Source organism: Enhydra lutris, unplaced genomic scaffold (genome assembly GCF_002288905.1).
Source record: "Enhydra lutris kenyoni isolate GAN:26980312 unplaced genomic scaffold, ASM228890v2 scaffoldscaffold35, whole genome shotgun sequence".
Classification (NCBI taxonomy): Eukaryota; Metazoa; Chordata; class Mammalia; order Carnivora; family Mustelidae; genus Enhydra; species Enhydra lutris.
The window spans coordinates 20,612,978-20,624,937 of NW_019154119.1; the positions used below are offsets into that span (position 1 = coordinate 20,612,978).

Sequence of the window (11,960 nt, forward strand, 5' to 3'; positions counted from 1 at the left end):
AAAAAAAAAAAAAAAAAAAAAAAAAAATGGCCAGAGAACTAAAACAATTAAACAAAAAACAAAAAAAAAAAAACTCCTGACTGACTTTGGAGCCCATTTAAAAGCCCTTCCTGATGCTCTTGTTAATAAATGTGGAAAATTAACAGATAAGAAATCAAGATATAAATTAGAATAAAATAAATATAAATTAACTAGTTAATTTTCTGTCTGATTTCTAATTTAAATAAACTCAAATAAAATTATTTTGTCTTTATGCTCTGGATTTTTCTTCCATCACTTCCTTTGTCATTAATATACAAGAAAGCCTGAGAAATTGTCGGAAATTAGAAAGAAGTGACCTTTGCATTAATCAAAAATATCAAAGCCATTTCTTCAGAAAGCCCTAGTTTTTGGAGGATAAATAAAGGCACCTGTGAGACAAACATACAAAGCAGTGGACACGGTTGATGGGAAGTTACTGCCTTCTAGAATGGTGCTGTCCAATGGGATAACCCCCAGCTGTGCATGGCTACATGAATTCATATTTTTATTTCAATTAAGTAAAAATTAAAGTGCAGTTTTCCAGTCAAACTAGCCACATGTGAAGTGCTCTGTAGCCATTGTACTGGACAGCACCCATATGCGCCACGATCCTTACTGCCAAAAGTCGTCCGGACAGCACAATTCTAGAAGTTTTCTCCTCAAGATGGACAACAAAGGGCCACACAGAGCTGGACGTGGCCTGAACACAGTGAAGAAACAATAAACCACTAGAATAATAAATGAGTGCATTATTTGTATTAGAAGAAGCTAAAAGTGGAAATAATTTAATGATTTAATGACCAAGGAAAAATGTGTGTTGGAACACAGTGCAGAATCATGAACAAGAGAATTTCAAAATCTAGACTGAATAGACGTGGCATTCTGTCTACTAATGCATACAATGTTGTTTATATTTATTGCATAATAAAGAACAGCTTTGCAGAGAGTTTCAAAGAAACTGCTTTGTCCCAGACTGTCCTACTTAAGATTTGAGATGAAAAAGAACAAAAAAAAAATTAATATATAATCTAGCATTCATTCAACAAACATTTATTGAGCTCCTTAGTTTATTTCAAGAATCACTAGCATTAAAATTCCAAGATGCGGGGCACCTGGGTGGCTCAGTGGGTTAAAGCCTCTGCCTTCAGCTCAGGTCATAATCCCAGTGTCCTGGGATTGAGCCCTGCATCGGGCTCTCTGTTTGGCGGGGAGCCTGCTTAGCTCCCCTCTCTCTCTGCCTGCCTCTCTGCCTACTTGTGATCTCTGTCTGTCAAATAAATTTTAAAAAAAAATCTTTAAAATTCCAAGATGCAGAACATAGAATGCCTGGGTGATTCAGTTAGTTAAGTGTCTGCCTTTGGCTTACGTCATGATCGCTCGGTCCTCAGATGGAGACCCTCAGGGGGCTCCCTGCTCAGCAGGGAGTCTGTTTCTCCCTTCCCCCCATGCACACTCTCTCTCTCTCTCTCTCAAATAGATAAATAAAATCTTAAAAAAAAAAAAAAAAAACAGATGCAAGACATGTGTCTAGGAAGAGCTGCAGACAGGCTTACATATAAGCAGATACATTTTATGGTGGTGAGTTTGTACAAAGTATCGATATGTATAACTGAGCAATAATGTGACTGAGAAGACCTAGTTGATAAGGAAAAGAAACCCAATGGAAATAAAGACATTAAGAAGAAAATCCCAGAGACAAATTCAAGTTGGAGGAAGTGTGCTGAGAGGTAAAGACAAAGGAAGGGAGAAGCTGCTGATGGTCTTTGTTGTAGAATGACAGAAGAGAGGGAGCCCAAACACAGATGGCATGTGATGAAAGATACAGAGAGAGGTCCACTGAGTGCCACTGATCGGAATCCATGCCCACACGCGTCCACCATGGGCTCTACAATTTTCTTGCACCACGTCTTTGAGAAAGCTCCCGGGCATGTGCAGGAATTGGCAGTTACAGGCGGTCGTTCATGGCCTATGGGGTGAGTGCTCCTTGGGACTGGGTCTGGGCAGGAATTGGAAGCAGGGCCGTGCAACAGGATGAGCTCATGGAGGGGCGCAGACTAACCAGGCTGCCGCAGGACTAACGGGAGCCACGAGCAGGATGGGCTTCTGGGTGCTGGATCCCATTGATCAGTCCAGCCGGTGGGGAGCCCGGGGCAGGGGTCACGCTTCCTGCCCCTGCGGAATCCCACCATCTCATCCACTCTCCAGCTGTATTTGTAACAGAAAGCCAGACAGGGCTACGCATTAAAGATAATCTCCCCTAAAATTATTTTGTGATATAGTTCCTCTTGATTTAAAGTTGATCTGAGACCACCAGTAAGCCTTCTAAACTGTGAAGATTTTATTCATGATGCATTTTGAAATGAATCCTCAAAGAGCTGCAGAAACTATAAGCCCATGTCAAGTGTGAGTGCTACTGCGAGCTGATTTCCTTTCCGCAAAATCTCTAACTTCGCTGGAAGGTCTGACGCAGTGCACTGTTTTCCAGCATCTCATATTCTGGGATGGCTTTCCCATATACAGTAGAAGTGACCCAGAGTATTCCAGCCCCGAAGCCAAGCTAGCCCTCCCGTAAAGCAGCTCCCTCACGCACCGGTCTGTGTGTGGAACTGTGCGTCGCTGGTCCCTCAGACAAGGTACAAGATCACCGTTTTATCAGGACTGCATCTCACTCCTGTCCGGTGTCCCTCAGTCCCCAGACATTAGGATCTCTGCTTCCCACAAAGCATGAGGCTTCCTGAGTCCCATCTGGTTCTGTGGTCCCGAAGGATACAACCGAAGCCTGGACTTGCAACGGATACGACTGAAGCCTGGACTTGCAACCTAGTCTCACAACGAGCAAGGGCTCCTGGAGCCACAGTGCCGCTTCCCAGGGTCCACCAAGTCTGAGGAGAGAAACACTGTACCAACCCTGAGAAGGAGGTTCAGTGTCAGGGTGTTTTTGTTTCTCAAATACACAAACACCACATACACAGCCACACACATACATACACACAGCACACATGCACACACACATCACGCACACTATTCGCACACATACCACATAACACACACATCACATGTATACAGCACATACACAAACACACAGCACACACTCACACACATACACGAGCTTCTGCTCATACCACACACACATCACACACTTACACACACCATCCACACCCACACACATACACAATCCACACACACAGAGCACACTTTTTTGTTATTTAATTCTGACAAATACCTGATGATACCTGATGCAAAAATCCCCAGCTCTATTTTTAAATAAAAGCAACAGCACCCTGCAGGGTCTATATTGTGATCACTGGTTATTACGAGTGAAGAAGCTGGCGCTCAGAGAGGTCATACCACATGAGAAGGTTGGACACCCGGTAAACAGGAGAGGCAGGATTGGAACCCTTCGTGCTAATAACAGCCCTGCTCCCATTGCACTGAATAATGTCCTTTAGGTTGTAATTGTGTACACACTGTGGGACGTTTTCTCACTAGAGGGGATGCGATTTTTTATAAATGGTGCTCACAGAATATGGCGAATAATTATGATGTATAAGGACATCTCTGGCACTTAATATATTACCAAGATCAAAGCTTGAGTCTTGATAGATGCTTCTGAAGAACAACATAGTACAGGGGCTTCTGGGTGGCTCAGTCGTTAAGCATCTGCCTTTGGCTCAGGTCATGGTTCCAGAGTCCCGAGATCCTGCATTGGGCTCCCAATGCTTCTCCCTATCCCTCTGTGCTCTTTCTCTCATTCTCTCTCAAGTAAATAAATAAAGTCCTTAAAAAAAAAAAAAAAGGAAAAAGAAAAACATGGTACAGGTGCAATAACCATGATGTAAAGGTATATCGATGAGCATATTGTATCTTATTTCTCAATGGGTTCAAAACATTTAATATGGGATATAAATTGGCATGTAGAACTGAAAATAAGTGTTTTAAAATACTCAATTTTTCTAGCTTATGGGTTTTTTTAATTTAACATGTAATGTATTAGTTGTTTCAGGGGTACAGGTCTGTGAATCATCAGTCTTACACAATTCACAGCACTCACCATAGCACATACGCTCCCCAATGTCCATCACCCAGCTACCCCATCCCTCCCCTGCCCCCAGCAACCCTCAGGTTGTTTCCTGAGATTAAGAGTCTCTCACAGTTTGTCTCCCTCTCTGGTTACATCTTGCTAGCTTATGGTTTTAAAACAATTTAACCTATACACAGTAATTATCTGCTGAATATGTATTTCATGATAGACTTTAAAAGCCCAAAGTTAGTAAGAATCTTCCCTAGATTCTCTAGAAAGAGCTAAGATGATATGCAGTGAGTGATAACAGTATGACAGTATTTTAAGAGTTTGCAGAGCAATGACCTAAGAAAAGTCAACATTTTGTCTGTTAGTTTAAAAATATTATAAAATTTATAACGCCACAAACAGTTCTTAGAGGTTTTCTTTACCCTCCTGTATGAGCAAAGCTTCACATGGACGTGACTTCCAAAACTACGAAGAGATCATTGGAAGTCTTGATCAGAAAACTGGCAGTAGCCACTTCAAACTTAAAACTGGATATAAGATCTTATGTTCATGGAAACAGGCTCAAATTTCCCACTGAAACTCCTGAGAGCCCCTTAAATATTGTATTTTTTTCCCTCTACTTTAACATAAAGAATTTTTTCCAGCTGTTCTCAATATGTACCCTCAGGGGGAAAAGATCGTCATCAAATAGCCAATCAATATTGGTCAGCAAAATGACTATTCTTCTCAAAGACCAGAAATACTATCCTGGGTTTTTATTTTTCTTTGATTTTCCTTTTACAATTATACAGGGAAAAAAAATTCTATGGATAAAAATTTTATACAATTTCTTTCAGAATACATATGTTTATTCAAAAAAATTAGTTAAAATCTATTTTAATAAATCAGATCATGAAATACATAATCTAAAGCAGTCAATCCTCACCTTACATCATCCATAAAAAGTGTAATTTTCTGCCTCCTAATAAAAACTAAAATCGTATGCTAGGTGGAGGACCAATTAAGTTTTTCTACTTCTCCTCTCCCTTTTATACTGAAGATATAAGAAAAGTTTTATCATGATGTCTCATGAAATCTCTAGAGTTACTTATGAATTTTAAAAATTTTAAGGTCATTTAAGAATACCTAAAATCTGAATACCATTATTCCAGACACACATACACACACACACACTTATCAAAGAATATCATGCATTTATATCATTCTTTCCTTTTATTAAGTTGAAATTATGGCTGCATTGTGTATTTCAACTAAAATTAAAAATTAAACAAAGTGTAACTTCATATGAGTGTATTCTTAGTTTCCAGACTTATTTAAACATAAATCAATCATTAAGTCTAGAAAATTTAAGTATTGGTTTATTTTGTAATTTATCTAATAGTTTTATTTGATAATATGTACTAACATCTTTTCCTAAGTTGGAAAATGGGTATCCGACTTTTGTTCACAGAGGATAACACTGACGTTGCTGATTGATATGGAAATGAAGACAGACTTTACTAAAAGATTATGTGGAAGATAGGGACAGCTGATCGCAGTAGCTAATATGAACAGTACATGGGACATTGTGAAGAAAATGACAATGATATATGGAAATGAACACTTTTATCAGTTACGGGTTGTTGTGTGTGACAACCCAACCCAAGTTTTGGGGACGTACATCAATACCCGTGTACTGCTGTTCACCAGCGGACCGGCCGTTGGATGGTCCCGGGACTCAAGCCGGGATGGGTCTGTCCCGTCTGTGCACGTTGACGTACCCGTGTCCAGCTGGCTGTGCTGGCTGGGCTCAGCAAGCCACACTCTCTTGCATGGCCATTTCTCTGCTGTGGGTGTGAATGGGCCATGCATCTCACCACCCAGCAGGCGTGACTAACCTTCAGTCCCATGGCAGTGGGGTTCCTAGAGCACCAGGGAGAGCATGTCCCCCGGAAAGCAAATTCCAAGTCTCTCTTTTGTCACATTTGCCATTGTTCTGTTGGCTAAGACAAACCACTTGCCAAGCTCGGGGTCAGCATATAGGAGGTGGTGACCCCAGGACTTGGATACCAGAGCAACGCAGGAATTGACACCATCACAGCAATAGCCCAACAGGCCCATAGTTAGGTGTTTGTAACTCCCTTACACAACTTCAGATTAAGTAAGGTGCCTTTAACTATATAACAGTAACAAAAGTTGTTTGATTAATCTTGGGGAAAACACTTTTTCGTATTATACCATTCAGGTTTTGAAAAAAGAAGGAAGTTTTATGAATGAGTGATGCATCTTTTCACTAAATCACAGCCAGATTTCATTCTTTGTTTTCAGTAAAATCAGTAGGAAATTGAATGCCTTTGTCACCTGACTTGCATCATTCACAATAAATTCTGATGATAACACAACATGTTGGAATCTTTAAAGGTTCTGAGGAAAGAGGACATCACAATCACGAGCACCTCACAACTCCTCTTATTCATGACAGCTATGAAAGCAAGGAATCTTAGGTCTTGCATCTATGAAAGTTAAAAATATTGAATATACTTTATTTGAACCCTGACTAATTGGAACAGAAAGTAATTTTATTCCATGGATATATAAAATGAACTGATGAAAGTCCCATCTATCTCATTAAGAGATGGTTTTCCAATAACACTTTGTATTTTGTTACACGCTTACCAAATTCTATATGGAGAAGCATGTGTGTGTTATGTAGTAATTGATCATTTTCAAACATAAATATAACAGGATTAAATTCTATAGAAGTAGAACTGAAATGTTAAGTCAAGGAAAAAAAGAAAGGATTTTAAAATGTCCCAATGTTAAAGCAGAATTTGTTGGTGTATATATGTACACACTCACATATGCACATATAAGAATACTTGCACAAAAAAAAAGAATACTTGCACAAGTATGAATATACATGCATAACACTTAACTATACCCTTAGACACATGAAAGGTCATGTACTTTTAAATGGGTAATGGTGAACACAAACTTGCTACATTTAGAATCCACCGGATGCATTTTAAAGAGTTCTGTATCAGTTTTATTACAATATTGTTAGCTCCATGATGACAGAAATTACATGTATTATAGCTATCTAAAATTACAATGAAAAATTTTAGATGCTGACTTAAAATGTCTGGTGGGGGACATGAATGTTTTTAGTGTGAGTTGGAAGACTTTGAGGACCACCTGACAGGAGGTTATCTGATTGGTAATTCGCCGGGAGGCCCTCGGAGACTATTGGCCCAGAATATTGCCAGACACGAGTGTTCCATTGGGCTCCTGCTGTCACCCGTGTAGACAGCAAACCGATGCTGGCATGGCGTGTCTGCCCAATGCGACTGCCCTTCCAAAGGACCTTCCAAGACAGACTCCCAGGCATGAAGGGGACAGCTGAATTCTAGCTTCCTGACCCTTTTAACTGCCTTTCAATTCATTCCACACTACAGAGGAAAAAAGGGCATGAGTTATTGAGATCACACAAATCCCGTAAGTTTGGAAGAGCGTTTTTAGAAAAAATTGTATTTCCAGTTCTACCCTACTCTCAAATATAACTTGAGGAGAAAAAGAAGACTTCAGGGACAAATATATGTGTTACCAAGCAAAGTCTATAATCTAATAACACAGAACAAAGGGAAGTGACCTTTGCTATGTGGAGTCACATTTCACAACCTCTGATTCTCATTTGAATATCATATTAATCCAATGAATAATTGCTGCTGACTCGTTCAGTTAATAATTCCTATTATTGTTGGCCAAGTACCATGCCCAAGTGACATAGAGAGTAAAATACAGTTCCTGACCCCAAAATCATCACAACACAATAAACCGAGACATAATCTGATAAATGGAATGAATTTCTGGAGTGTTACAAAGAAAACAAATAGGGTTCTGTGGGGTGTGAAGGAGAGGATGGAGAATTCCTGCCTGGGTGAAGGTTTGGCGAGCTAGGGTCCCTAGTGCTCCTCCTCAGCACCCAGTCCTTACCCAACACCCACTTCTTAATCTCCTGCTGTGTTCTCTCTGATCAAGGAGGACAAGTCTGTTGAGCCTGTTGGGTAGAAACAGAGGGAACCAGAGTTCATCTATCAAATGCCTCTTGTGTCTGCTTGAGTTTGGATGTGCAGAGGAAGCCAATCCAAGTCATACGTAGTTACGTGCAAGGGAGGTAAAAATCAACAAAATCTCCAGCCTTAGTCTAGGACTCACGGTTCCGTTGACATGGGAAGACTTACTGGTCTCTACAGCTCAAGGTTGGACTCCTAGCCTGCACTTCCTTCTGAAGGGAAGTGAATGAATTCAGACTAGTAGTTAGACATAGACTCTATAGTTGTGTATGCATTATTTCTAATCCGGAAGGTGAAAAAAGTGGAGTGGTGCGATGGGGGTTTGGTTTGGGTTCAGGTTTTGTTTTCTGATGTTCTCTTGACCCACTTCTGAGGCACGGCAAGAAACCGGCCAGTTGGCCTGTTAGGCAGTGGATTGGGTGCACAGCTCCAACCACTTCCCCTCCTGGGTAGACACACTCCCAGCTCTCTTTTTTTAATGTGAAATTTGTCATAAAAATGGAGTCGATATCCTAATGTGTAAAATGCAATATTAAAAGTGAAACTGGGACATCTGTGTAGCTCAGCTGGTTAGGCAACTGCCTTCAGCTCGGGTGATGATCTCAGGGTCCTGGCATCGAGGCCTATATTGGGCTCCCTGCTCAGGGGGGAGTCTGTTTCTCCCTCTCCCTCTGCTCCTCTTCCATGATCATTCTCTCTCTCTCCCCTCTCTCTCCAACAAATAAATAAATCAAATCTTTAAAAATGTGAAACCACCCACAAAATACACATAATAATTTATTAAGTGTTTTAATAAATACACAAAACTTACTTAAACAAAAATAATCTTTAAGTCAGCATTCAGAGGGAAACAAGAACCCAAGAACCCAGAGAAAATAAGGGATAAAAAATTCCCCTCGTTTTCAGTAAAAGACACAGGCTATAAAAAAAATACAATGAAATTATAGCAACTAGTAGTATTAAGACTTTGCAAAGAGAGCCTCAGATTGAGAGAAACATTAGATTTAAATCGTGAGGGCTGTCCTGCATCAATGAAGTGCCAATGTGGTCATGTCCCTTGAAGAAGGATGGCACCCAGACTGGGGAGCCTGCCAGCACCTACCCAGACGAGGTAGAGGGTCAGCGCGGGGAGCTCATGCCGGTAGGTACAGCCGCAACCCGGCACCCAAGGAGGGTGAAGGCTGTGGACACACAGAGGAAGCATCTGAGACCAGTGCCCGGGTTTCTGCTGTGCTTGTCAAATGCTGACAGCTTGTTAGAAAGGAGGGACACAGGAGGACAGGGAGAAGGAGAGAAAAACACACCCAGATGCCGCCTTGAGGTTTTCATTCTAAAGAAATGAAGGAGAAGGGTGCCCTCCTCTTTTTTCCACTTTGTATCCCTTCTCCATGACAAATACTTCTCTCCTTGGCAATAATTTGTGTTGGCAGTTGCCCGGAGTGGTGGGGGGCCAAGGCAAGAGCGGCTTGCCCTCTATTTCAGCAAAATCTCAAAGCCATCGCCTCAGGCTCACCGACTCTGTGAAGAGCTCCATAAAATGCATTCTATTTTGTATCTTGAATAATGAATTCCTAATGGGATTTATGGCGTTTAAAAAGGTTTGAGCAAATTTTGTCAAATTAACATCTAGTCTAGCAATAGAAAAACTATCAGAAGGAAATTGAGTTAAAGAACTTGTATAAATAACAAAGAGAAATACATAAAAACCATCTCATTAATCATTTGAATGAAAATTCCCAGTTCTTATAGGAAGTGACAAATATTTCAGTGATTCAGTAGAGAAGTATAGCAAACTAATGTAAAACTATGGAAACAGACATAAAATCACCTGAAAAGGCTTAAAGTGTTATGTAAATGCTAAATTTTTTATTATGAAACATTGTGATGGCACAAGAAGCACGAAGGTTGTTTATTTATTCACACCTGGGTCAGAGACTGCTGTTCCTCTACTCTGTCTCTGTTTCCCCCCCCTTCTTGACTAACAGAAGATTGATCTTATTGGGGTGGCTACGTGTCTATCACAACCAAACACACAGACAAAGTCAGTTCGAAATGGTCCTGAAACAGTTCTTGCTAATCACTTGGGAGTGAGCCACTGGCTGGGGCTTCTGAGAGATCCCATTAAAAACCCTCCAACTCATGATGCAACAGGTGAGCTCTTCTTGTGCTGTCCACTCTCCTTCTTCATGTCGGGAAGCAGGTCCAATGCTCCCCGTGGCTGTAGCCACAGATGCCCGAGGAGGAAAGTCCAAGGAAAGCACAGAAAACTTCCAGGGCATTCTTGGACCCCTGGACCAACCTCCAGGATCCCCCTAGTGACCGTCAGAGGAAGGCAGTCCATTGCATTAGCTTCTTGAAACCGTTGCTTTTGGATTTGCTGACGCCCCCCGCCCCCCCGAATCCAGTCTCTAGCTGAAACAACAGCCCCTCTCACTGGGAAAAGAGAGAAAGACTGTGGGTGGTAATGTTGTAATAAGTGTAACATAAAGATACGAATGAGTGGAGCAAAGTACCCGGGAAAGGAGAGCAGAAAAGGTGTCAGATCTGGAGTAATAGGTTCGTGGAAATCAATGGCACATGGTGCTCTGTGGTGGGTAAACATGGGCCACACAGATTCAGCCCAAACCTTCCAACAACCAAAACAAAGGGGAGCACAGACCCAAGAAAGACATTCATAGAATCCCTGACCTAAGAATATACTGCATGTTCTTGGGAAGCACCACTTTGCTGGGTTCTGCAATGAGAGGGAAGCTCTCCCGTAGATCTTTATAAAAGAGAACCGACTGTTAGGGTCCGTGATCAAAGGAACGAGACCGACACAAAGCGAAAATCAAGCAAAGCTTTATTTTGCACCAAGCATGGAAAATCAAACCTACCCGTCGGGGCCGTCTCTTAAAAAGAGGCGACGACGACCAGGACACCGACCCCCACGGCTCCCCTACCCGACGACGGCCACTACCCCACAACGCTGCTCATGCTGCTCACGAGGACTACCCGGGGACTACCCCGCTCCCGACGAGGCTGGTCCCGAGGATCCTACAACCACACGACCCCGACGCTCCCAACGACTACGCTTCCCGCCTCACAGACTAACTTTTATAGAGGTGGTTGAGCCGGGCCCACACACAGGTGGCCAATGAGATTGCGACACACGGGGAGAACCGCGCAGTCATGCTCGGTCAGCAATACTGGTGGCCAACTGAATTCCAATTCACCACAGCAAATATATGCGCACCCCACTGGTTGGACATCTCCATCCAGCTGTCCCTCCCCATATCGGGGTTTGCAAGTAAGTTCCTCCAGGAGGGGCAGGGTCAATCCAAGCTTACAACGAAGCGGCTCCCTCTGGCCAACCAGGCCCCTACACCGACGACTCTGAGACCTCCCTTTACAGCATGTGCCGCTGCAAGCCCACAGGAGGGGAGTCCTTGGATACACACCCAGCCTGCCCTCCAAGGACGGGACAACGTCCTGGTATCACCAGTGCGGGGGGGGGCTGGTGGCAGCGGGCGAGCAGTCTGGACGTCGGGCTGCCGCCTCTCTCCCTCTGGAACAGAAGCACGGTGGAAGCCAGGATTCGACTCTTGTAACATTGCCCTAACATCCCCTAACCGAGAACGGTGCTCCGTGCCCTTCACGTAGGAGAGGCTCAGTAAACAGTTTTAAACTAATGAATGCTCTCTAGAAGCCTCTTCTCTCCATAGGTGTGCAACCCAGAGGCAGCGACTGCCAGCAGGCCAGACTCCCAACAGGTGTGGATGGTCAGAGAGAAGAGGTTGCATCGCTTAAAGCCCTCTAAGTCCAAAACATTCAGTCGGTGCAACATTGTCGATATTGTGGTGGGGATGTCAGAAGAC

The 11,960-nt window shown here is 42.6% G+C and overlaps 1 pseudogene; it reads left to right on the forward strand.

The window, feature by feature from the left end:
- The window catches only part of LOC111154146, an 86,094-nt pseudogene extending 74,898 nt beyond the window's left edge, over window positions 1–11,196 (forward strand).
- Window positions 11,197–11,960: the final 764 nt, after the last annotated feature.